This window comes from Amblyomma maculatum, chromosome 1 (assembly GCF_055883805.1).
Source record: "Amblyomma maculatum isolate TAMU_Amacu chromosome 1, ASM5588380v1, whole genome shotgun sequence".
NCBI classification, from domain to species: Eukaryota; Metazoa; Arthropoda; class Arachnida; order Ixodida; family Ixodidae; genus Amblyomma; species Amblyomma maculatum.
In genome coordinates this window covers 459,315,333-459,338,733 of record NC_139344.1, presented here as the reverse complement: position 1 = coordinate 459,338,733, position 23,401 = coordinate 459,315,333, and the positions used below count along the sequence as shown (strand labels likewise).

Genomic DNA, 23,401 nt, shown 5'->3' with positions numbered 1-23,401 from the left:
TTCTAATTGTCTTTAACTCCATAGATTGTCATTAACAAATGCAGAATAAAGTGCGCCGTTCGAGTGTTTTAGGCGAGTGTGAACAACTGTACGACCTTTTGCAGCTTCTTTGTGACCTCTCGCCTAGTTTTTCGGCATGCGCGGCATAAGCTGCAGGCATTCAAGTATAATTCTAAGCACATTATCCGTTCAGCCCTTAACAAAACCAACATAGAGTGCTTGCCCTGTGCACATTGGTGGTTATATTCTGATGCCGCAGTCTCGAAAGCTGACCTTGTGCACCGGCTCACGAAAAAAAGGATCGCAGTTCCGGACGACATATTCGATGGACAGTACGAGGGGACCGTGGCCACAAAGGTATTAACAATTTTATGAGACCGATATAACTGCTGTTAGAGGCAACTGTCAAGGTTCAAGTATACGCTAGATCATTTAGTAGGTGAACGCAATATGAAGCATGTTGTTGACCACTATATATAGAAAATGTCCCAAAGGTCATTCCTGGCCCTCATTATTTTTCTTTAACATATGACAGACACTGTCTGTCATTCATATGACAGACAGTGATTTTTCATCTGACATGTTTGAAGGACGTCATTCCCTCATTGCCGCAGTTGACACTGTATTGCCTCCACAGTGCGAAAAACTTGTTACCGTTGTTTCGGAACACATCACTGACGGGGATGTACTTACCGCACCATCTCATCGTCATCTTGCACGTGGAATCGCCTTCCCATCAAGTCTTGTACGATTCCGCAGCGGCTCAGCGACAGTAGCTGCCACGAACACATCCCGTGAATCCATCGTCCTGACTAAAGGAGCTTCCCCGCCATGCAAAGTGGATGCTTACCCTAAGTCCATTATGGTGCTCACCGCCCCGCTACCTCAGCAACGTGATTCATCGCACGTCTCTCTTCCGATGCTGTCGAAGACAATTAGTCCGGACCTCACGCCGCGCCAACGCAAAGAATTGCTGAAATTACTTCAAGCCCATCAAGCCATTTTTGATGCCACTTGCCCTTCACTGGGACGGACTAGTGTTGCACACCACCGCATCATTACTGAAGGTAACACGATCGTACGCCGACGACCTTATCGGGTTTCTCTCTCGGAACGAAAAGTAATCGTCTCTCGGAACGAAAAGTAATCGAAGAAAATGTGAATGACATGCTCCGTCGCGATATTATTCGTCCATCAACAAGCCCATGGTCTTCCCCAGTAGTATTAGCTTAAAAAAAGGACGGATCGGTACGATTTTGTGTTGATTATCGCGCACTAAACAAAATTACCCGAAAAGATATCTACCCGATGCCGCGAATAGATGACGCCCTTGACTCTCTCCAAGGCGCCGAATATTTCTCGACCTTGGATCTCCGCTCAGGTTATTGGCAAATACCAATGCATGAGGGCGACAAAGAGAAAACCGCTTTCGCAACTCCCGATGGACTTTACGAGTTTAATGTTATGCCCTTTGGCCTGTGTAACGCACCAGCGACATTTGAAAGAATGATTTATACGGTACTTCGTGGCCTAAAATGAAGAACCTGTTTATGTTACTTGGACGACATTGTTATCTTTTCTGCAACTTTTAACGACCATCTCACGCGCCTGAATGAAGTCCTGACGTGTCTTTCTTCAGCGGGCCTTCAGCTCAACACCAAGAAGTGCCACTTTGCACAAAAGGAAATTAAAATATTGGGACATCTGGTTAGCAGTGATGGCATTCGCCCAGACCCAGATAAAATCAGCGCGATCTTGAACTTTCCTCGTCCGCAACGGACTGCAGATTTGCGCAGTTTCCTCGGCCTGGCGTCATATTTCCGGCGTTTCATAAGGCATTTTGCAACTATTGCTGCGCCACTTCATGAACTACTTAAAGCGCGCAGCTCTTTCGTGTGGACTGAACAGTGGAACACTGCTTTTACCGACTTAAAGCACGCCCTCACATCAGATCCCGTTCTTGGCCACTTCAGCGACAGCGCTCATACCATCCTGCACACTGATGCCAGTGGTCACGGTCTTGGCGCTGTCCTTCTGCAGCACGATGCAACTTCGCGTGAGAAAGTCATTGCCTTCACCAGTCGGACCTTGACTCCAGCTGAGAAAAATTACACCGTTACCGAGCAGGAATGTCTTGCCGTCGTCTGGGCTGTTCAAAAGTTTCGCCCCTACCTCTATGGTCGGCACTTCACACTTGTGACCGATCACCTTGCTCTTTGCTGGTTGTCTTCACTGAAAAATTTAAAAGGCTGACTTGGCCGCTGGATTCTGCGCCTGCAAGAATATAATTTCGAAGTCGTTTATAAATCGGGTCGCCAACACCAAGACGCCGACGCTCTTTCTCGCTGCCCACTTACGGAATCAGCCTGCTGTTTTTCGTCGCACCGAATTTCCACCTCTGACCACAGCCGACCATCTCTTCCCCCGACGCATATCACAACAGTTTCTTTTGACGATTCTGAGCACAAACACGCACTCCGCTCGTGTTTGTGCTCAGCAAACGCTCGCAGCGATTAGCTGATGCCTACTGTCGGCCCATCATCGACCGTCTTAACGGCGCTTCCAACCCGCCCAATGCTAGGCTTCGCCGACAGCTTCGCAATTTCAAACTCGAAGATGGCATACTACGCCGCTACGTGTATTACCCTGATGGAACTCGTTGGCTCCCTGTCGTGCCGCGTGCGCTTCGCCCACGTATACTGGCGGCTTTCCACGATGACGCTACTGCAGGTCACCTTGGTTTTGACAAAACATATGACCGCGTGAAAAGACGATTCTTTTGGCCTGGCCTATCTTCTACCGTAGCTAAATACGTCGCTTCCTGCCATCTGTGCCAACTCCGCAAGCGGCCGACTTCTTCGCCCGCTGACCTCCTACAACCTCTTCCATGTCCCGCCACGCCATTCGACGTAGTCGGCATCGACTTATATGGTCCCCTACCTCTCTCCGATGGGGGTAACCATTGGATTATAACAGCCGTTGACCACCTTACACGCTACGCTGAAACAGCTTCTGTACCGACTGGTTCTGCCGAAGAGGTAGCTAATTTTTTTGCGATCAATTGTCCTGCGTCATGGCGCTCCTCGGGTCCTTCTAAGTGACCGCGGGATGGCCTTCTTATCGACAGTCGTTGCCGAAGTCCATGCGTCATCCACTCTTCATAAGACAACCTCAAGCTACCATCCCCAGACTAACGGTCTCACTGAGCGATTTCATCGCACTCTATCCGATATGATATCCATGTACATCACACCGGATCACCGAAATTGGGACACTATTCTACCATTCGTCACATTCGCCTACAATACAGCAGTACAGCGGACTACCGGTTACTCTCCGTTTTTCCTCGTTTTTGGCCGTCCTCCCACTACAATGCTCGACACTTTCTTCTTCTCTACGCCCGACTACTCCTCATCAGTACCAGCCCAGTTCTTATCCCGTGTGGCCAGATGCCGTCATCTTGCCCGCCTCAACACAGAAGCGCGCCAGGAAGACCGCAAGAGTCGTTACGATTCTACGCATCGTGTGGTCTCTTTTCGTCCCGGTGACGAAGTCCTGCTTTACACACCACTGCGCGCCCCGGGCCTTAGTGATAAATTTCAGCGTCGCTATCTTGGTCCCTACAAGATCATAAACCAAACTTCCCCCGTGAACTACCAAGTCACACCTGTTGATCCCCCAGCCGATCGACGCCACCGTGAAACTGAAATTGTTCATGTCTCCCGCTTGAAGCCGTTTGTGCGCCGCGGTGCATCGGTTGGTTAGGAGCGGCCAGGCTGGCCGCTTCCGACCCCCCGGGATAATTGTGTGAGCTTTCCACGGATCTTCTTTCATTTGTACATACCATAATCTTCTTCTTTTTTTTGTACATACCATCGTCATCGTCCCGCGGCGCCGGCTCCAGCACGCGCCTGGGTTCTCCTTCAGATTAAAACGCTGACACGGCGTACCTTGCCTTGCCGTCACGACTTTGGCGTCTCGACCTGGCCTTCTTTCACAATATATATATATATATATATATATATATATATATATATATATTACACTGCAATATATATACTTCAAAAATAAATGTCAGACTGAGAAAAAAGTATTATGCTCCGTTTTCGGGCGTAAGGCTTGTACTGAGACGTTCCTAATAAAAATATAAACAATAGCTCAGTTCATAGCTACCTTCACTGAACGTTTGCTCAACTATTTTTATCGGAGCTTTTTTTGCTCCAAGCGAGAATAAACATATTTAAAGTTCAGCGTCGCGCCCCGGGCCATGGTTGACTGCACTGCAGAACACGCCCGTTATGCTGCGTTTACACGACCGTCAAGTGATTTCCCCCGCCCTCCCTTTCAGCCAGAACCGATGTAATTCGCTTTGCTCTCAGATTTTGTACTGGGACTTGTGCACCTAATAAAGCATGCAATGCTTTAAATAACATGACTCAATATAATACTCTCGAGGGTATTTTGAGCGTTCTTTTTTTTTTTTTTTGCTCTAGTTGACGGTAAGATATGTCTTGCAGCGCGCTTCGCGGGCAGCGAATGATTATGTGGAACCGGCGAAAGTATGCCGAGTAGTGAGGTAGCCGGGACAGCAATGGCCCTGAGTGCACCCAGATCCATGGTTTCATCGGAGCTGAACTTTATTTTTTTTTTCGCTTAAAAAAAAATAGGGTACGTAAAAAGCTGTGCTATCAATACAGCCACAATTGATATTTTTACTAGGAACGCCTTTCTATGCAATTTGTGCCCAAAAACGCGGTGCGATGCACTCTTTTTTCCGTCAGATTTGTTTGTTTTTTTTTTTTAAAACATGCGTTAAGAGTTGAAACCACTTAATGAGATTGCAAATATTATACAGAAGCGGTGTCACATGTGATGCTGCTCTCTAACATCGGGAAGGAGTATAAAAAGAACTGCAATAGTACGGTGTTATGGGGGAAAAAATGAAGCAAAACAACACAAAAGCTTTGCGCTAACAAACTGTTTGCTGTGCGAATAGAAACTGGAATGCATATTTACTATCTGTGAAACTTTTTCAAGCTCAAAACAAGATATTTGATTTCTGTTTTGTCCATTTTTAAACGAGACCAACTTTTGCTTTCATCTGAGAATTCGAAGTGCTGTCACATGACTAGAAAGTTTTAATCTCCACAGTTATCTACGGTAATTACTTTAACCTGTCCAATAAAGGGTCACAAATTTTATGGACAAGAACTGAGGGGGTTGATCGTAAACGTGCGTTCACCATGGAATGATTCATGTCTGTCTAGTTTAAGTTGATTATTTGTGGCGGAAGAACCCACAGCGTCTAATGTCTCTGTGAACATCTATACTTTCAATTAACGGCGTATTTACAATGGGAGACACACATAACTCGTCGGTTCGAATCCCCAAGCCAGCCTCCGAATTGATGGATGCTAAATTGAATGCGAAATGCCACCCCTTATATGCTGCACAAAATATGGTTGCATCGCTAATTTGGTATACGAGATCGTGTGCGTATAACAGAGCAGCCACCCTGACAACACCGACGTCGGCTTTCATGCAGCACGAGAGCCTTACGCTATCAGAAAAGGAGGGGCCGTACTAGGACCTTTCCTACATTTCTGAAACTGAAACGGAAGGCCTCACGTCAGTTGCGAAACTTCCATAGGACCCATGTATAAAAAAATCCCGAGAGCACTTCAGAATCTACCATGCCGAAGTGTGAAAGCCTGAGCATTGCTGCTGCGCGCGGTACATACGTTTGCTCTCCATGTAATTATCAACTAAACGCACCGTCACTACCATCGCTACTATTAATATTATCACTAATTACAACGTCATGTGACTCATCTCAACACTATAAAAGGAGAATTGCGACGCATCTCTCACAATTCCGTGCGTGGCACAGCTGGTTGATGATGAGTGGGATAGAGGTTCGGTTCCCGGTAGAGACCGGATTTCATATTTTTCTGTTGGTTGACATGTAGAGCGGACACTAACTCTCCACAGCTTCTGCAGATGCCACAGTGAGCTGCTAAACGTTTTTTCGTTAAAAAAAAACTGCAGGTTGATTGCTCGAGATTCGCGTTTAACGGATAACGGAGGAGCCCACCCGCAGTCATTAACGTTGGAAAGCTTCGGAGTGTTGATAAATGCACAACTACGTGGAAAAAAAAATCAGCTGAAGAACTGCCGTAACATTATGAGAAGAGCCATACAGAAAACTCAGGCAAAATTAAAAAAAAAGGTACCGGCAGATAGCTTTTATTGGCCGCTCTAGACAACGCCACAATTCATAATAAGCACCTAAAGCTCCAATATAGCCCCACAAAATATGACGTCAAAAAAGCAGATTCCAGTTGCGAACCCTGGTCTTCGAGCGCGGCATCAATCTCACGACTGTAGTTGCGGTGCGCAAGCAATCTCGTTTTTTTTTTCCTTTTTTTTAAGCGAAAAGCTTTACTAGCTCCGTTACGCGAAAATCCGGTCGCTGGCGTGTGGACTCGGTGATATCCCCCAAAAAGAATTCAGGTGTCCACAGAAACAAGAATGACAGATACTGCGCCTTTCGTTTCCTGTGAACCAATTATGGACCGCCGGTGAACTTTGCGGCGTATAGCGACGTTGTTTGTGTTCGACAAGGGGCGTGCGAGGTACCGTGTGCAGCAGCAACGCTTAGACTTTCGCATTTCTCCACGGCAGAATTTTATTTTTTTTAGCTTGACGGGCTCTCTTTTCAAGGCAGGCAAAATGATTACAAAAATATGATGACTTAAAAAAGGAAATTTGCTCATTGGCAAAGCTTATGAAGAAAGTGCATGCTAATACAGTGTAATAAGTTAGAAAAAGCCAGAAAATTCTTGCATATTTTGTAAGACGAATTTGAGGCCCATGATGTTTCGTCACGATGCGTAGAGGACTCGGGGAAGAGCGGATTCAACTGTTGGGCAGCAATGTCTGCGAGGTTCGTTTTTTCCGGCATTAATGACATGGTGCGCAGAACATTGTCTTCGATTGAAAACCACATTACCGCACTCTTCCACTGTCGTAGGGTAGAACCTTGCTGCGTGAACAATCTGAACGATCGAAAGTACGCGTGGCAGTGTTTAAGTACTCCTAGCAGTGTCGAAGCTTGTCCATATATATATATATATATATATATATATATATATATATATATATATATATATATATATATATATATATCATCATAATTGGCCTCACTATACCCACTGCAGGGCGAAGGCCTTTCCCATATATCTCCAATTAACCCGGTTCTGTGCTAGCTGCATCCACTTGACGCCTGCGAACTTCTTAACCTCATCCGCCCACCTAACTTTCTGCCGCCCCCTGCTTCGCTTTCCTTCCCTTTTAATCCAGTTTGTTACCCTATGCGACCATCTGTTATCCTCTCTTCGCACTACATGTCCTGCCCATGCCTTCTTAATTTCCACTAGAATGTCGGTAACTTGAGTTATTTCTGTGACCCACTCTGCACGCTTCCTATCTCTTATGTTACACCTACCATTTTTCGTTCCATAGCCCTCTGGGTTGTCCTCAACTTAAGTAAAACCCTCTTGGTTAGCCTCCACACACACACACACACACAAATATATATATATATATATATATATATATATATATATATATATATATATATATATATATATATATATATATATATATATATATATCATTGTGCAAACTCTGAGTGAGCGGTGGGTTACTAACTTCGGCACGGTAACGCACGGTAGATACATCCGCATCAATGTTCCATTTCAAAACGTGGTTGGGAGCGCTAGCATCAGAGCAAAATCGAGCTATCAATCTTTTTTTTTTTTGTTTAACGCGGCAGCACTAAGGATCTCGTCACAAAAAGCCAGCGCCGGTGCCTTTCATCGCTAAGTACCCTGATTAGTCAAATGCGTCATGCTGTCGAATACACATGACCTCCCGCGGGAATTTTAAACCCGCAATGTCCGTTGTAAACGTCACGTCACGCATTGAAAGATTGTCGTTACAGACATGTAAAGTATATAAAAGGCCACCGCATGCCTTAAATATTAAACTCTGTAGAGGAGTAGGTTTCGCCAATTGAAAAACCAAAGGTTGTATGTAAGGCAGATGCTCTACTGACTTGGCTAGGCAAATTTGTTTTCTTTATTATCAACTTCAAAACCTGATTTTACACACACGAAATATTACACGACAAATACACAACATGGGTTAAAACTACTCCAGTCCGGGCTGCGTGATCCATCAAAATTCGCGCATTCACTGAAGCCACTCAGGCACTGAGCCTTGTGTCTTGAAACCAGCAATAACGCTATACCAACGTATTCTCAAAAATACTGTTTTATTTTCAACGACACCTAAAAACGAGGGTTCTATGTTATATGTCGAGCAGTCTTTCAAATGGCCGTATGTATGTCAACGAGCAGTCATATACCGTATTTTCTCAATTCTAACTACCTCCACCCCCCTCCCCCTCTTTTTTTTTCACGATCGCGCGCTCCAAAGTGCGGGAACGGGAGGAAGGAGGGGGGGGGGGGGGTGCTTGGATTTAAAATTTGACGAGACGGGCGCGAGAAATAATTCATATGGGAAACAAACTTAGCAAACATCTTCTTCAAACGCGATTGCAGTGGAAGCATTGACAGTTACCCTCTTCAAGCTCATTCGACTTCTGTTACCTATGCCAAACAGTTGATACCAAACAATGCAACGCGGGCCCGCGACGCTTGCAAAACCTGCCGAGATGATGCCGAATGTCGTATGGCGTCAGGTCCGCGTGACAACACACTGGATCGCTTGTAGTATCGCAACGCAGCAACACAATAAGCCAAAATCGCTCCGCGGACACCACACCACCTCGGGTCTCCAACGGCCTCTGCGCGATTTAGTCATATTTAGTGAGCATATTCCTCGCAAAAAAAAAGGGACGCATAGATTCGCATGCAGACTGTCTTCCAGTTTTTTATTTTTTTGTCAAGTTGTGGGGAAAAAGGGGGGGGGGATTACAATCGCGAAAGTATGGTAATTGGAGAGCTCGTTTGAAAGGGGCTTTTCAATTACTGCCACCGTTATAATTACCGCGACTGAAATGCGAAGGTTACGCATTTTGTTCATGAGCATTCTTTACCTGCTTAGAAAGAAAACCACACAAGTTACGTTGCTACAGAAGCTTAAATATTGATTATGGGAGGGCTTAGGACAGTTTAATATTGAAGCAATTTCATATGTCTTATCTCATCTCCTTAATTATGGGTTTGTTACAAAATAACCTGATATGTAATACATGGCGTCAAGCATTATGCATTAATATCACCATGCGGAAATTTTTTGCTGCATACAGAATAGCAGCACAACCATTTTTTGAGATCGCTCCATACTGGATGATCATTAGTGCAGTAAGCACTCAATTTCTTATTTTACAGAATAATTTGCCAGCAAAAACATGGCAATAAATATGCTACTCCCTTCATTGATCTTACGATGCCACAAAAATGAATGTCTGTGTACCTCACCAGTGTGCAACTCCTTGTGCAAAAGAGTTGTGCAATTTGCCGATAATATGAATGACTGGTATTATAAATATTTTCTAATTTTCAACTCATTGCCTGTAACGCTGCATGGAAATAGGCTATTGCTTTCATTTTCATTTTTTTTTCTTCACAACTTGTTATTTTATACGACTTGCTTAATGGAAAGTTCTGATGAACCCAGTTGTCCATAATAACAAGGAAAATATGTATTTGTGTTTTGTGTATTTGAATCTGCACAAGTGAGCAGGCATTTATCACATCTTGCCTTTTTTGCATAACAATAGCTTCATTGTTTGAAAGCAGTAAGATATTGTTACGGACGAAGAGGAAGAAGAGGGCAGTGGCGCGGGCAGGAGCGAGCGCGCTAGGCCCGCTCACAGATTCATTAAATGTCATCTCATGACCATGGAGCATCTTATCTCTGCGGTCTGTTCTCCTGTTGTCATCGCTTGCCGCCACGTAACAATATACTCAGTCATAGATTTCAGCCTGAAAAGTTCGCAGTACAGGCCGATGCTCTCTGCTCTTTGTTAACCACATTTCCTGCAAGCACTACCAGCCATGCACCTACTTTCTCATAAATGCACGTTTGGCATGCATTTTTGAGCCTTGGATCTCAACAGTACTAATTCTATCAACTTACTGCCAATAATCATATTCTATTCAAACGGACACTATGCATTTCCTTACTCTTTACATCTTTTTTGCAATTGCAGCAGCCCCAATCTAAACAGACGAAGAGAAAAGAAAAGATAGGGCACAGGGCCTCCAGGGAGGATGCAAAAAAATTATTTTTGAAGAAGAGAAAGCGGTATGCCTGTGCTGGGAGCAGCGACGAAGAGCTTGTGGAAAGGAAGCTCGTTAGAAAAGAGCAAATGAAAGTAGAGCACCTAGAGCAAGAATTAATAAAAAAAAGAGAGCTCAATCAGGAGCTAAAAAAAGGATTTGAAAGAAGACGAAGAAATGACAAGCTGCACACACTTTTAAGCACCAAGATTGGTACGGCTTTTTGGCTTTCACTTTCAGTGCTCTCATGATCTTATGTAGGAAACTTATACAGTAACTTGTTATCACTTACACTGACTTTTTAAGCTGCTATGTTGATGAATCTTGTGATTTATAGGATGCAGCTCTGGCCTAGTACAATGGGCACTAACGAGTGCGCAGCATTCTGCTTCATGTTTCTGTCTTCAGTTATTGAAGTTGCGGCATTGTACCTTGGTCGATAAGATTGTTTTGTTGCGAAGAACTTTTCATTTCAACATGTCTGTTGAGTGGACAAACATAGTGGCAGTATGAAGCAATAGTCTTTGGGCGTAATGTGTGTTTAGATAAATACTGGTGCATGATAAGTTCATGACTAGAGGGCTTTCAAATGTAGTCAGGCGTTAGCTGATCCAGCTTGAGTGCGCTATTTATAAGAAGATTGGTTCGGTTAACATCTCAAAGCGACTGAGGCAATGAGATATGTCATAGTGAATGGCTCCAGAAAGTTTGACTACCTGGGGTTCTTTAACGTGCACTGACATTGGCAGCTGCCAAAGCCAGGATTTGATCCCGCATCCTCAGACACAGTAGTTGAGCATCTTAACCATTGCACCACTCCAGTGGGGTGTTTATAAGAGCGCATTCACATCCGGTGGGGTAAAAAACTAGGCATATTTTTTGCTTTAAGCAGCAAAAGGCATTAAACATATTCATTTTATTTTATCTTCAGTACTCTCAGTCTACGCAAACTTTGCAAAGCTACTGACAACATGGATGTGAATTATTCACATAAGGGTTCATAAAATGGTTCTACGCATAAAAAGTCAGCCCTGACCGGCAATAAGCATTAAGGATCCAATTATTGAATCTTCTCTCAAATTATGTACTGTTTCTGGACTGCACAAAAAACAGGGACATGAAGCAAAAACAATTGCGCCAGTACTGGTCCCATTGTTTCTATGTTTCTATGCATCTGTGCATCTCTCTGTCTCTGTTTTTTGTACTAGTATAGTTATAACCTGAACCAACTTGCCTAAAACAATGTTCTTATCTTTCATTCAGATCGCTTGATGTGCCTAGTTTCTCCAGAGGCGGTTCTTGAAGAAGGAGACAAAACCTCACTTCTATAGAACCAGGAACCTGAAGCGGTAAGGGTCACACTGAAGCATATCCTAATTTGTACAAAAATTTCTCATAGTAGCAAATGATGTCTCATAACTAAAATAATCAGAAATTTTGCAAAAGAGTACAAAGCAAAGATACAGAACAGGATGAGCAGACACTCACAAACAATGTTGTTCTGAAACTAAACATTTTGAAGTGATTTTATTTGTGCAGTTGAGCTTATGAAAAGAGGTAACTCATCCTGAATTCAAAAGCCTGATTTTGCTGTCACACGAAAAAAAAAGTTTTAGTGTCATCATCATCAGCCTAGCTACATCCACTGCAGGACAATAGGCTCTCCCATATTTCTTCAATCAACTCAGTCCTGTGACAGTTACAGCCAACTTATTTATGCAAAGTTCTCAATCGAATGCACCCTCCTGAAGCTCTGATACTCCAGCTCCCAGAACTCTTGGAATCCAATGAGCTACCTAAAGACACCACTGGCTACCTTCTTTCACATTCTGCGCCCAGCCCATGCCCTTTTCATTTCGATAATGTGTGCAATATGAAGTCTTAAATTTTTTTGTCTCGTTTTCACTTTTACAAATCAATTTCCAGTTTTCTTGTTCTTGGTTGTGGAAGGATGTATCCATATGCCACAAATTATTTTGGGATGTGAGCTGCAATAATTTGATAATAGCTGCCACCTAATAACAACATAACAGTTATCCAAGTCTATGCACCGAACACTACTGCTGAAGAAGCTAACGTTGAGAGATTTTATGCGGACCTACAATGCCTTTTAGACCGCACCCCATCATCAGACGTCGTTTTTCTCATAGGAGACTAGAATGCAAAGGTAGGGAGTGAAGAAATATCCGGAGTTACAGGCAAGTTCGGTATTGGTGAGCCAAATGAAGCTGGGCAGAGGCTAGTAGAGTTTTGTCAAGAAAACAACCTGACCATAGTGAATACTCATTTTCAACAGCACAAGAGGCGCCTGTACACATGGACTTCACCGGACGGTCTGTACAGAAATCAGATCGATTATATTATTTGCCGGCAGAGATGGAGAAGCGCTATACAAACAGTAAAAACAAGGCCTGGGGCCGATTGTGGCACCGATTATCAGCTTCTTGCAGCCAAGATTAAGCTTCGATTGAGGAAAACACAGAAAACTAGAAGGCCTTTCAGGTATAATATGGATCAAATTCCATTAGAATATGCTGTGGAAGTGAGGAATTGATTTCAAGAATTAGATCTAGAAGACAAAGAGCCCGAAGAGATGTGAACTGATGTTCGTGATATAATACAAGAAGTTGCTACTAAGGTAGTTCCAAAGCAAAAGAAACGCAAGAAAGCAAACTGGTTATCTGAAGAGGCTTTGCAAATAGCTTAGGAAAGGAGGATGGCAAAAGCTATGGGGGAAAGAGAAAGATACAAGGTTCTCAATGCGGATTTTCAGAAAATAGCCAGGAGAGATAAGAATGCCTGCCTGAACATACAGTGCCAAGCAGTTGAGGACAACAGCCAATTAAGGAACACAAGAGCTCTGTATAAGACAGTCAAAGATATCAAAGGAAGCTTCTGTGCTAAGCTGGGCGTGATAAAGGACAAACGAGGCAGGGACCTCACTGAAGCCGCAGAAATAAAGAAGAGGTGGCAGGAATACACAGAAGAACTGTACAAGAAGGACCCGAATGAGCAAACCCAACATAAGACGGTTGTGAGCACTGATCTCTAGCCGGGCATCCTGAAGAGTGAAGTTTAATTGGCCTTAGCCAGCCTTGCTAAGAACAAAGCTAGCGGAATTGATGGCATTCCAGCTGAGTTGCTTCAAAACCTCAACCATGACGCTGTTAACATTCTGCATACATTATGTCAGAAGATTTGGACAACCCTGCAGTGGCCACAGGATTGGAGGAGGTCAGTTTACATCCCCATTCCAAACAAAGGCAGTGCCAAAGATTGTTCCAACTACCACACGATCGCGCTTATTTCGCATGCTAGCAAGGTGATGTTGAGAATCCTCCAAGGTAGGCCGCAGCAGTATGTGGATCGGGAGCTTCCGGACGTGCAAGCTGGGTTTCGCAAGGGCAGAGGAACTAGAGACCAAGTTGCCAACCTTTGCTGGATCATGGAGAAAGCAAGAGAGTTCCAGAAACCCATCTACTTCTGCTTTATTGATTATGCGAAAGCGTTTGACTGCGTAGATCACAGCAGATTGTGGCAAGTTCTCCAAGAGATGGGAGTTCCAATTCACCTCATCTGTCTCCTCAGGAACCTGTATGAAGGGCAAGAGGCCACAGTCAGAACTGGGCATGGTCTTACTGATTGGTTTCCGATTGAGAAAGGAGTGAGGCAATTCAGCATACTGTCGCCCTGCCTATTTAACCTATATGCAGAGTGCATCATGAGGAAGGCCAGTCTGGACGAGTTTTCAGCTGGAGTGAAGATTGGTGGAAAACGTATCAACAGCCTTAGATATGCCGATGATACCACTTTAATGGCAGAAAGTGAAGCGGAACTCAAGAGACTTCTGATGCGCGTACAAGAAGAGAGTGAGAAGTTTGGGCTTAAACTGAACATTAAAAAGACAAAGATCATGGCATCTTGCCCTATCAAGTCCTGGAGCATCAAGGTACAAGAAGTGGAATCTGTGACAGATTTTCTCTTCTTGCGCTCCAATATTGCCTCAGAAGGAGACTGCAGCCATGAAATTAGGAGACGCCTGCTTCCGGGAAAGAGAGGAATGGTTAGCCTTGACCGCCTAGTAAAGAGCAGAGACATTAGTCTGCCAACCAAGATCCGTATAACTCGTGCTATGGTATTTCCAGTTGTGATGTATGGATGCGAGAGTTGGACTGTGAAAAAGGCTGACCGCCGAAGAATTGACGCGTTTGAATTGTGGTGCTGGCGAAGACTCTTGAGAGTTCCTTGGACTGCCAGAAGATCAAATCAGTCAATATTGTCGACCATAAACCCTGACTGCTCATTGGAGGGTCAAATTCTAAAGTTAAAGCTTAGCTACTTTGGTCATCTGATGAGAAGAGAGGAGTCGCTGGAGAAAGATTTGATGTTGGGAAAGGTTGAGGGTCGCCGGAGAAGGGGTAGGCAGCGAACGCGATGGTTAGATGGCATCCTCGAGGCACTGCAGATGAAGTTATGTGATGTCAGGAAGATAGTGAGAGACCGGAAAGCGTGGCGTGACATGGTCCATAGGGTCACGAAGAGTCGGACACGACTGAACGACTGCACTGAACTGCCACCTAGTATGCCTAAAATCTCTGCCATTGTCCCTTGCCGACTGGTTACCTGCCTGCTTCTTACTTGACCTTGGCACTGAAGTTGCCCATTAGGACAGTACAGTATTCTTTTCTACTCATTGCCGATTTTACATCTTTTTAGAACTTCAGAACATATTGACCACATTATCATAACTGGATGTAGGTCCATAGGCTTGTATCACCATCAATTTGTACCTCCTTTTACACTTAATTATACCCACCATCCTCTCATTAATGATGTAAATCACTTTTACAGGGCCAGCTATATCCCCATTTACCAGGAATTTTACACCTAGTCCTCATCTAACAGCTAAACCCATATATAGTAGCTTATTATGTGCTCACTGTTTCGTATTATATATGCCTCATCGGTCCTCTCAGCCTTAATAGGCCCTCTGACAGCTCTGCTTGACTGCCTCACTAGGTTTTCCTCAAGATTGAACGTAGTTATTTTCAATTTCAGTAATAGCTGTTGGCTTTTCTTGGTAAAAATGACCCAGCCATCTGTTTACAGCTACTGCTCATAATGTTTGTCCCTTTTTAGCAACACCTGAAATGCACAGGTGCATGTGCGCCAGCAGGCGGGTAGGTGAGGCTTTGATGTGCTCCATAAAAATGCGGTATTCTAACAGTTTCACTAAGAAATACAGAAATAGAGGCTTTATTCACCTCTGCAGCATTGCACATACATATGCGCGCCTCTCAGGAATTGCTAAGAACAGTTTTGAGGCCACAACATGGCCAGGTGGCATACAGATGTATCCAGGTGTTTTTCATCTTTAAGAAATATGCTCATCATTAAGAAATATGTAAAGTGAATCTTTCATTAATTTACTCAACTACGAAAGCTCTTGAACTACGAAGGTTCAGGTTCTACTCAACTACGAAGGTTCTTGAATATGGCACAAGCCACATAACTTTGTAGAGGAAAAAAATACCTACAAGCTTTCATCAAAGCGTCATGGTTGCAAGTCCATGCTAATCCAGTTCTTGTTCATGTCTTGATTATAATCGATTCAATCTGCCCATCGCCATGCCTTATTTTGCTGCTCCTTGCATATTTACAGCACATTGCTCTTGGGCTCAACGGGCTCAACACATAGTGAAACAATAAAAATTGCGCTTGCTGGATCATTTTTTCTACCCATAGTACTTCATAAGACATAGGATAAATATGAGATGTCGGCACAGAAATTAAAGTTCAATTTTTGCAGCTGCAAAAGCACACAGCTATTTATGTATGTTTCATAGCCATAACATCATGTGATATGCAGTAATTTTAGCATGATGAAATACAGGGAAGTTCCTTCCAAGACAAAGTGTCTGTTCAAGTACTCACAAATTTAGCTGTATTTAGGCCTGAACATGTCTTGTTTCACTGTGGTTTCCAGTAATAACCTTAAGGATCGGCAGCCTACATTTGTGCTTGCCAGTGCTGCAGTATGGTATAAACAACCTGCCCAGTTGGTCCAATTTAAAAATTGAATTTGTGCTCTTGATAGTGATTAGACTACAGTGAGCAGCTGTGTTGTCATGTGATGAAATGGAGCGGCAGTATTACGATGACTGCACAAGAGAGGAACCACACATGTGCAGACTGTCAAATGCTTGTCTGATAAAGAGGAGCCATATTTGCACAACCTAACACAAATATGTGGCACATTGCACTATCGCTTCAATCCCTGCCATTGGCACAACAAGCCAGCAACAAATCGCAGAGTTCTTATCTCACTATATACAAAGCTCAATATACTAACGTTTTCTCAAAAAAGTAAGAAACAATGTCAAGCGATCAAAGCAAAAGCAGTGTTGTACATTCGGAGTAGACGCAGGTCAGAAACTTTGAAAACTGAAAAACAAAACAGAAGAACACGTAATAGCAATGAAAACATTGCAACAGCAACAAGTCACACGTATAAAATTATTAGGCCCCAAAGGCTTGACCAGGCAGAAGGGACCCATGACCAGAACATATTTTTATAAGCAGGGTTCAAAATAAGAAATTTTATTCCTTTCACACATGAGCTGCAATTCTTCTTTTTAATCATTTCAAAAATAATATAGATTCTTGCTCCACCTGACTGTGACACCTGCCTCAGATTCTAATACCACTATGCACTGGCTGACATTTGCACTTTGCCACCTTTATCACCAATCCTCAATTCTCAGAGGCCCTGAGTACCTACCAGTGATGCACTGGCCCAAGCTTTCCATTGACCAAGTGCTTAGCTTAACTGCAGACTAATTGCATGACAAATGATGAAACATAGTGCACAATGTTGGCACTTCCTAGAGCAACTTAAGCTACTTATATTATTGCGCTTTACTAATCGAATATGTTTAATTACTTAACTATTTAAATATTAGCTGCAGACCACAGGTGCGATAAGTGCAGTCGTAGAGCATCTTTTGAAATATCTCATTAAATCAATTTTTATGCGATATGACCGTAGTACTCTTTACTGCATTCCAAAGAAAGCGTGCAAAATACGAAAAAAAAACATGTTGCGGGATGCTTGTGCATCACTGCTGTCTGCTCTAAGTGTGCAATGGATAAACAAGGTTGGCTCCAGTGGGATTGCGGCCAAAAGAAAGCAGCAGGGTGTTTTGCCAGCTGTAGGTATTTGACCTGTGCTTCACATTCCATCATGGCGTAAATGCGTGTTGTTGACTGAGCATTGCAGAAGCGATAAAATGAAAGAAAAGAAGAGAGCTTTTTTATTTTGCTTCAAAGAAGGAATGCTCAGAGAAGCATGCATTTGAGCTGTCAGGCGACTAAAGGCAGAGGCCCAGACACTTCCTCATGAAGAAAAACCCTCTAGCCTTCCCATGGCCGCATATATACTGAAGATTCATCCATTGCAAATTTGAGAGCAGCACAAAGCAGCCCATCAGGTGGCTTTTGTTCATATTTCATGGGTTTTTTTCGAATGGGCAAAAAGGACCATGTGACAGATCATGTAATCGGGAATTTATTGAGAGGCTTCTGGAGGTGTTATACAACTTTGCGTATCATACTTGGGGCCTGTAGTCAATATTCAATTAGTTGATTAATTAAACATAGTCAATTTAATAATAAAGAATAAAAAGTAGCGCTAGCTACTCTAGGCTATCGAAAAAATCATGTCTCAGTTTCATTCGCCTCCGAAATGCCCTGCATTTTTTATACCCTGGCTCAAATTACATGGGACAATCTGTATAGCTGTATGGTTTCTTTAGTAACATACTCTAGAAGATTAGCAATTTGGGCATGTTTGTAGTTCATTATATTTCAAATTGCAAAGACACAAAGATGATAGCAGAGAATTGGAAGAGATAACCACTAACTTAAAGCAAATTATTTAAGCACACACTTTCTAGAAAAAGCACCTTTGCTTTTGCAAATCATTCTATTTCATAAGTGTGCTTATTTTGAAATTTAAACGGAAGAGTAGTGATTTGGGTGTAGGCATTTAATATGTAAAGGCAAATAATTAAGATATCAAAAAATCCTGCTTGTTCTGAGTCGCAAGCACTGAGGTCATGATAATGCATCAGTCATTTTGAGTTATGTTTACTGCTTCAAACAGCCCATATTTGAACCGTCCTTCATCCCGACCAATTCCCGAAGTGCTGTCAGTAGAGAGTGGCATCTGCATGCGCTTACAATGGATTATAATTTTGACCACAGCCGTGATGTAGGAAATTGTTATACTCCCTTAACCTGCCATATAAGCTGGCCATCAGACCGATGTAGGCTTGACCACAGCTCATTACCTATTTCGTGTAACTACCACCGCTATCACTCATGGCCTTTTAAGTGGAAAGTCAGTGAAATTATGAAGAAGAAGGCTTTGCACAAGTGCAAGTGAGTACTCATCCGGTCCACTTCCCAGCTATCATTCTTGTGTCTTTGCACATGTCACCACTTCATTAGTTGTGGGGCACAGTGCCAACTGTGACTGCACACCTGCCTTGGTATTTTGATCAGTCGTCTTTGCCTTTTTCTGCTCAAAAGTGAAAGGTGATACTCTCCTGGAACAAGCTATAATTAGCGCATTATGCGGTTTATGCAACTTGGCTTACACATTTAACTTATGTGCTGAATATTCAGTTTTAGTTTTGCTCCTATGGTTTAACATCCCAAAGTGGCTCAGGCTGAGTGGGGGCTCTAGAAATTTTGAACTCTTGGGGTTGGGGTGGCTGCTCTCAGCCCTAAGGGGCTGAGACTGGTAGGTCACCGCCATTTAATTGCGGTTGGGGCTAGCCTGCCACCGGATTTGCATCTGTTGCAGGCCGTCATTGCTTCGGTGGTAGACGACAATTGTTGCGACGCACGACTTTCTCTCCCTATTCTTTTTCTCTCCTTCTCTATTTTCCTTTCTGTCTACTTTCATTTCTGTCCGCATGAGGCAGTGGAGGTGGCTTAGCTACAGAGCCAGTAGCAGGCCCGTGCATTTTCTTTTTCTTCTTCCTGCAGTCTCAGTTAACTCTTGGAGTTCTTTAGTGAGCACTGACATTGTACCTTCCCCACTTTTCAAATACATCTAAAACACCTTTCGAACAAATGGTTTGAGGTTGAAATAAGGTACGTCTACTGTGTTTTTGTAGCGAAAGCTACACTATGGTAGGTTTTCAAGACCTCGGGAGGCCGCAGCTAAAATGTGAAGAGGAGTAGCTACGGTCTTCTCAGCCATTTGAATTTACGTTACTTCTATGCCACTGCAGGAGCTGCCAACTGGGGTCGCTCCTTTCATATGGGAGGGTGATATCAGAATTAGCCTACCAGAACCGTTTGAATTCTCGTTACCCCTAAGACACGCAGGCACGCCTAACGGCTTGGTTGAAGCTTGACTTATATGGGGGCTGGTAGCTTATGCTCCCACATCATACCCTTAAAGGATGCGCTTTAGTGCCCCAATAATGTAGCACCTTACACTGATAGGGGAATAATGTAGCAGGCAAAAGAAGCTTCCGCCCTTGCTATCGCAATTCAGCTAGGGTTAACCAGAGCTAAACCAAAACTAATTTTTTATTCAGTGGCATGCTGTCAAAAACAAGGCCAACACCAGCACTTCCAGAAATATGTGTGTGAAGGCTGACAAGGCATGTTTCATTTGTATTGTAGCATCCATAACAATCATACCCAGCCTGCAAAACTAGACAACATGAAAGCACTCAAGATAATTTAGAAAAAAAATTTGTATAAGTACGGTTAGCCCCGTTGAATTGTGAAAGCAACGGCGGAAGCTTATTTTGCCTGCTACGTACATTATTCCCTTATCACGCCCTATCAGTGTAAGGGGCTATGGGGACACGTAAGCTCATCCTTTAAGGGTATGACGAGAGAGCGCAAGCTACCACCCCACATATATAGTGACGCTTCAACCAAGCTGTATGGACGTGCTTGCACATCGTAGGGGTAACGAGAATGCAGACGGTTCTGGCAGGTTGATTCTGACATAACCCTCTCATATGAAGGGAGCGACTCGAGTTGGTAGCTCCTGTGTCATGGCAGGTTGATATTTTTATGAGGAGACCGTAGCTATGCTTCATGATGTAGCTGCTGCCACCCAAGGTCTTGACAACCTACCACAGTGTAGCTTTTGCTACAAAATGCCCTCATGCCCAATCGGGAATGTCATGGCCTACAGCCATGCTCGTTTATTTCATGGCTCACTACTGGCTTTCTCCAACCTGATACCCTTAAGAGTTCCAGTAGTTTATTCACTTTTATCAATAGCAGAAGGTAATCTTTCTACACAGATGACATATGCTTCATTTCTCAATCATTAGGGGAAATTTTCAACCATTTGGTGAGTGCCACTAGTGCACCTAACTGCTAGCACGCTAGTGTATTTCCACAAGTAGATAACTTTCATTTCATTCTCTTCTGTCACTATTTGAGTTGAATTAGATTTTGACACTGATTTCTGTATTTATTTTAGTATGTAGCTACACTGTTGACATTCGATCCTCCTTGAAAAAAGTGCTATTTACAAACATTTGGTGTTTAATATGTTTGTTCTTTATTTCATCCACATTTTAACTACTGTCTTGCAGGAATCCAGTTTCACCCATGGCAATACTGGGTCAACTGCAGAAATCGGCAGTCATACTTCGGTAAGCTCTGCTGCCTAGCCATCCTTCAATAGTGCAAAGCCAAGCTGGCTAAGGTGAATGCATCAACCGAGTGTTTTTTAATCTACAATACTTCCCACTCTCTTGCAGTTCCAGAGCACAAGCTTTGGTGGCCTGAGATCGACAGGCTATGAAGTTCAAGTAAGCTTTCTTACCCAAACATTTTTCAACAGTGGAATGTTAGACAGCCTTAAGTGAATGCAATAACCAGTTTTCACCTTTGAATATTTTTGTCTTGAAATTGCAGTCTTCTAACACCGCCACCGCTGGCACAAGCATCCCAGCAGACAGAAATGTTCCGGTAAGCTCTGTTTCCATCCCTTCATGGAGCAAAGCTATGTTGTCTAAGGTGGATACATAAACTTAGTGTTGTTAATCTGCGATACTTCCCACTCTCTTGCAGCTGCAAATCACAACAAGCCTCAGTGGGAGCTTCACAGCCTCTCAAGCTCAAGTGAGGTTTTCTGCCTTGCATTTTTGAGCAGAGGAATGTTCGGCTACCTTACGTGAATGAAATAACTGGTTTTTATTTACTTTTCAATACTTTTTCTTGCAGGAACGAAGGGCGCGCAACATCAGCCCTGCGAAGCCAAGTGCACCAGCAAGCCATGTGCAGGCAAGTTCTGCTATTAACTTTCTTAATAGCTCAGCATTATGCAATTGGGGAATCTCCAACCTTTATTGCCATATTCAACATAATAGTCTGGAATCTACTCATTATTTATGCCCTTTGCTGTTTGCATCTAGGGTCCCAGCTCAACTTGCAGAACTATTTTGGGAGCTTTGTCAATATAAGTGATACTATATCTTGGGAAACATCATAGAATTGTAGACTGACATTTGTTAAACTGATCAAGCAATTCACTCAGGCACCTGTGCTGCATATTAAAGCTATCATGATTGTGCATCCTCTTACGTAACATTGATGCATCTAACATTGCAGGTTCTAGCCCAGCTGGGAGGGGCACCGGCCAGCAAATCTCCTGCACCTGCTTGCTTTGAAAGTGTGGTAAGTTTTATCTTGTGTTTTTTTTCCTTGCTGACAGTGACTGCTTTACTGATAATAAATGTAGATACTGTGCATTCTGGAATATGACTGCTTTCCAGGAACGATAGTTTGACTTCCTTAAGTGAACCAGATAACTGTTTTTTTTTACCTTTCAATATTTTTCTCTTGCAGGTACAAGGGGCAAGCAACATCAGCCCTGCTGTACCAAGTATGCCAGCAGTTCATGTGCAGGCAAGTTCTCCTTTTAACTTTCTTCATAGCTCAGTGTTAATGTAATTGTAGAAGTTCCAACCTCTATTGCGATATTCAACAGCGTCTCTCATAGCCTGAGTTGCTTTGGGACGTTAAACCCCACAAACCAACCGATATTCAACATAATAGCCTGGAATGTACTCATTATCTATGCACTTTGCTGCTTGTATCTACGGTCCCAGCCCAACTTGCAGAACTATGAGGGTGGGAGATTTGTAAAAAGCCTGGAGCATGAAGAACTTTTGACACATTCACATGTTGGTACCTATAGAGCACTTGATAACTTAGCAATGATGATGCCATTTTGGTGGCTTCGCATGCATTTTCTACTTGAGGATGCAATACTTTTCACATGTTTGATCAGTGTCACTAAGGTTTTTCAATGTGTAAATCACTCATGCAAAAGGAACATTTCACAACCGCACGTGACATGACTCGTATAACATTTTTCATGCAGGTGGACAGAGCTTATCTGCCGAATGAAGCTCGACAGGCAGAACCTCTAATAATGGATATAAATGGCCAGGTGAGTGATCCGTATGTTCGCGTATGTCATGGCGTTTCATTTCAATTATATCTTTATCAATAGCAGTTCGAAAACGTTATGACAAATAAAGCTCCAGCCAAACTGAAAAATTATCTCGCAGCTCTTCTTGTGACGAACTGCTTGAGATAAGCAGCATGACCAGGGCAAAAAAAAAGCGGTTACATGAGCAGAAACAGTGGTTACTGAAATAGTTTCAGTTATTGAATGTATGGACTGAAGAAAGATGACAGTTATGGGGGGCAATTTAACCTCCACATTTAAGGGTATGATGCAATAGCGTAGGCTAGCAGCCTACATATAAAGCACCGCTTTAATTAAGCTGCATGAAAGCACGTGCCAGCGCGGTCTAGCAGTAACGTGAATGAGACAATCCTGACAGGCTGATTCTGAAGTCGACTTCCCTAATAAAAGGAGAGGCCTCGAGTTAGCAGCTCCTGCCAAACGTAATTTTAGGCAACTCTACGGCCAGGTAGTGTTCGGCTATATCAGCTGCCTTTTACCACCTGCCAGCACTATGCTCGTGGTTTTGTGCTCACAACGGTAACGCCGGCGAACTGCCACCGAC

The 23,401-nt window shown here is 43.3% G+C and overlaps 1 long non-coding RNA gene across 1 annotated transcript; it reads left to right on the top strand.

Moving 5' to 3' along the window:
* Nucleotides 1–21,117: 21,117 nt before the first annotated feature.
* LOC146209763 (uncharacterized) lies at nt 21,118–22,795 on the top strand. Its single transcript, XR_014701236.1, has 6 exons — nt 21,118–21,169; nt 21,276–21,329; nt 21,432–21,482; nt 21,585–21,644; nt 22,209–22,268; nt 22,747–22,795. It is a non-coding gene; the product is annotated as an uncharacterized LOC146209763 (long non-coding RNA).
* Nucleotides 22,796–23,401: the final 606 nt, after the last annotated feature.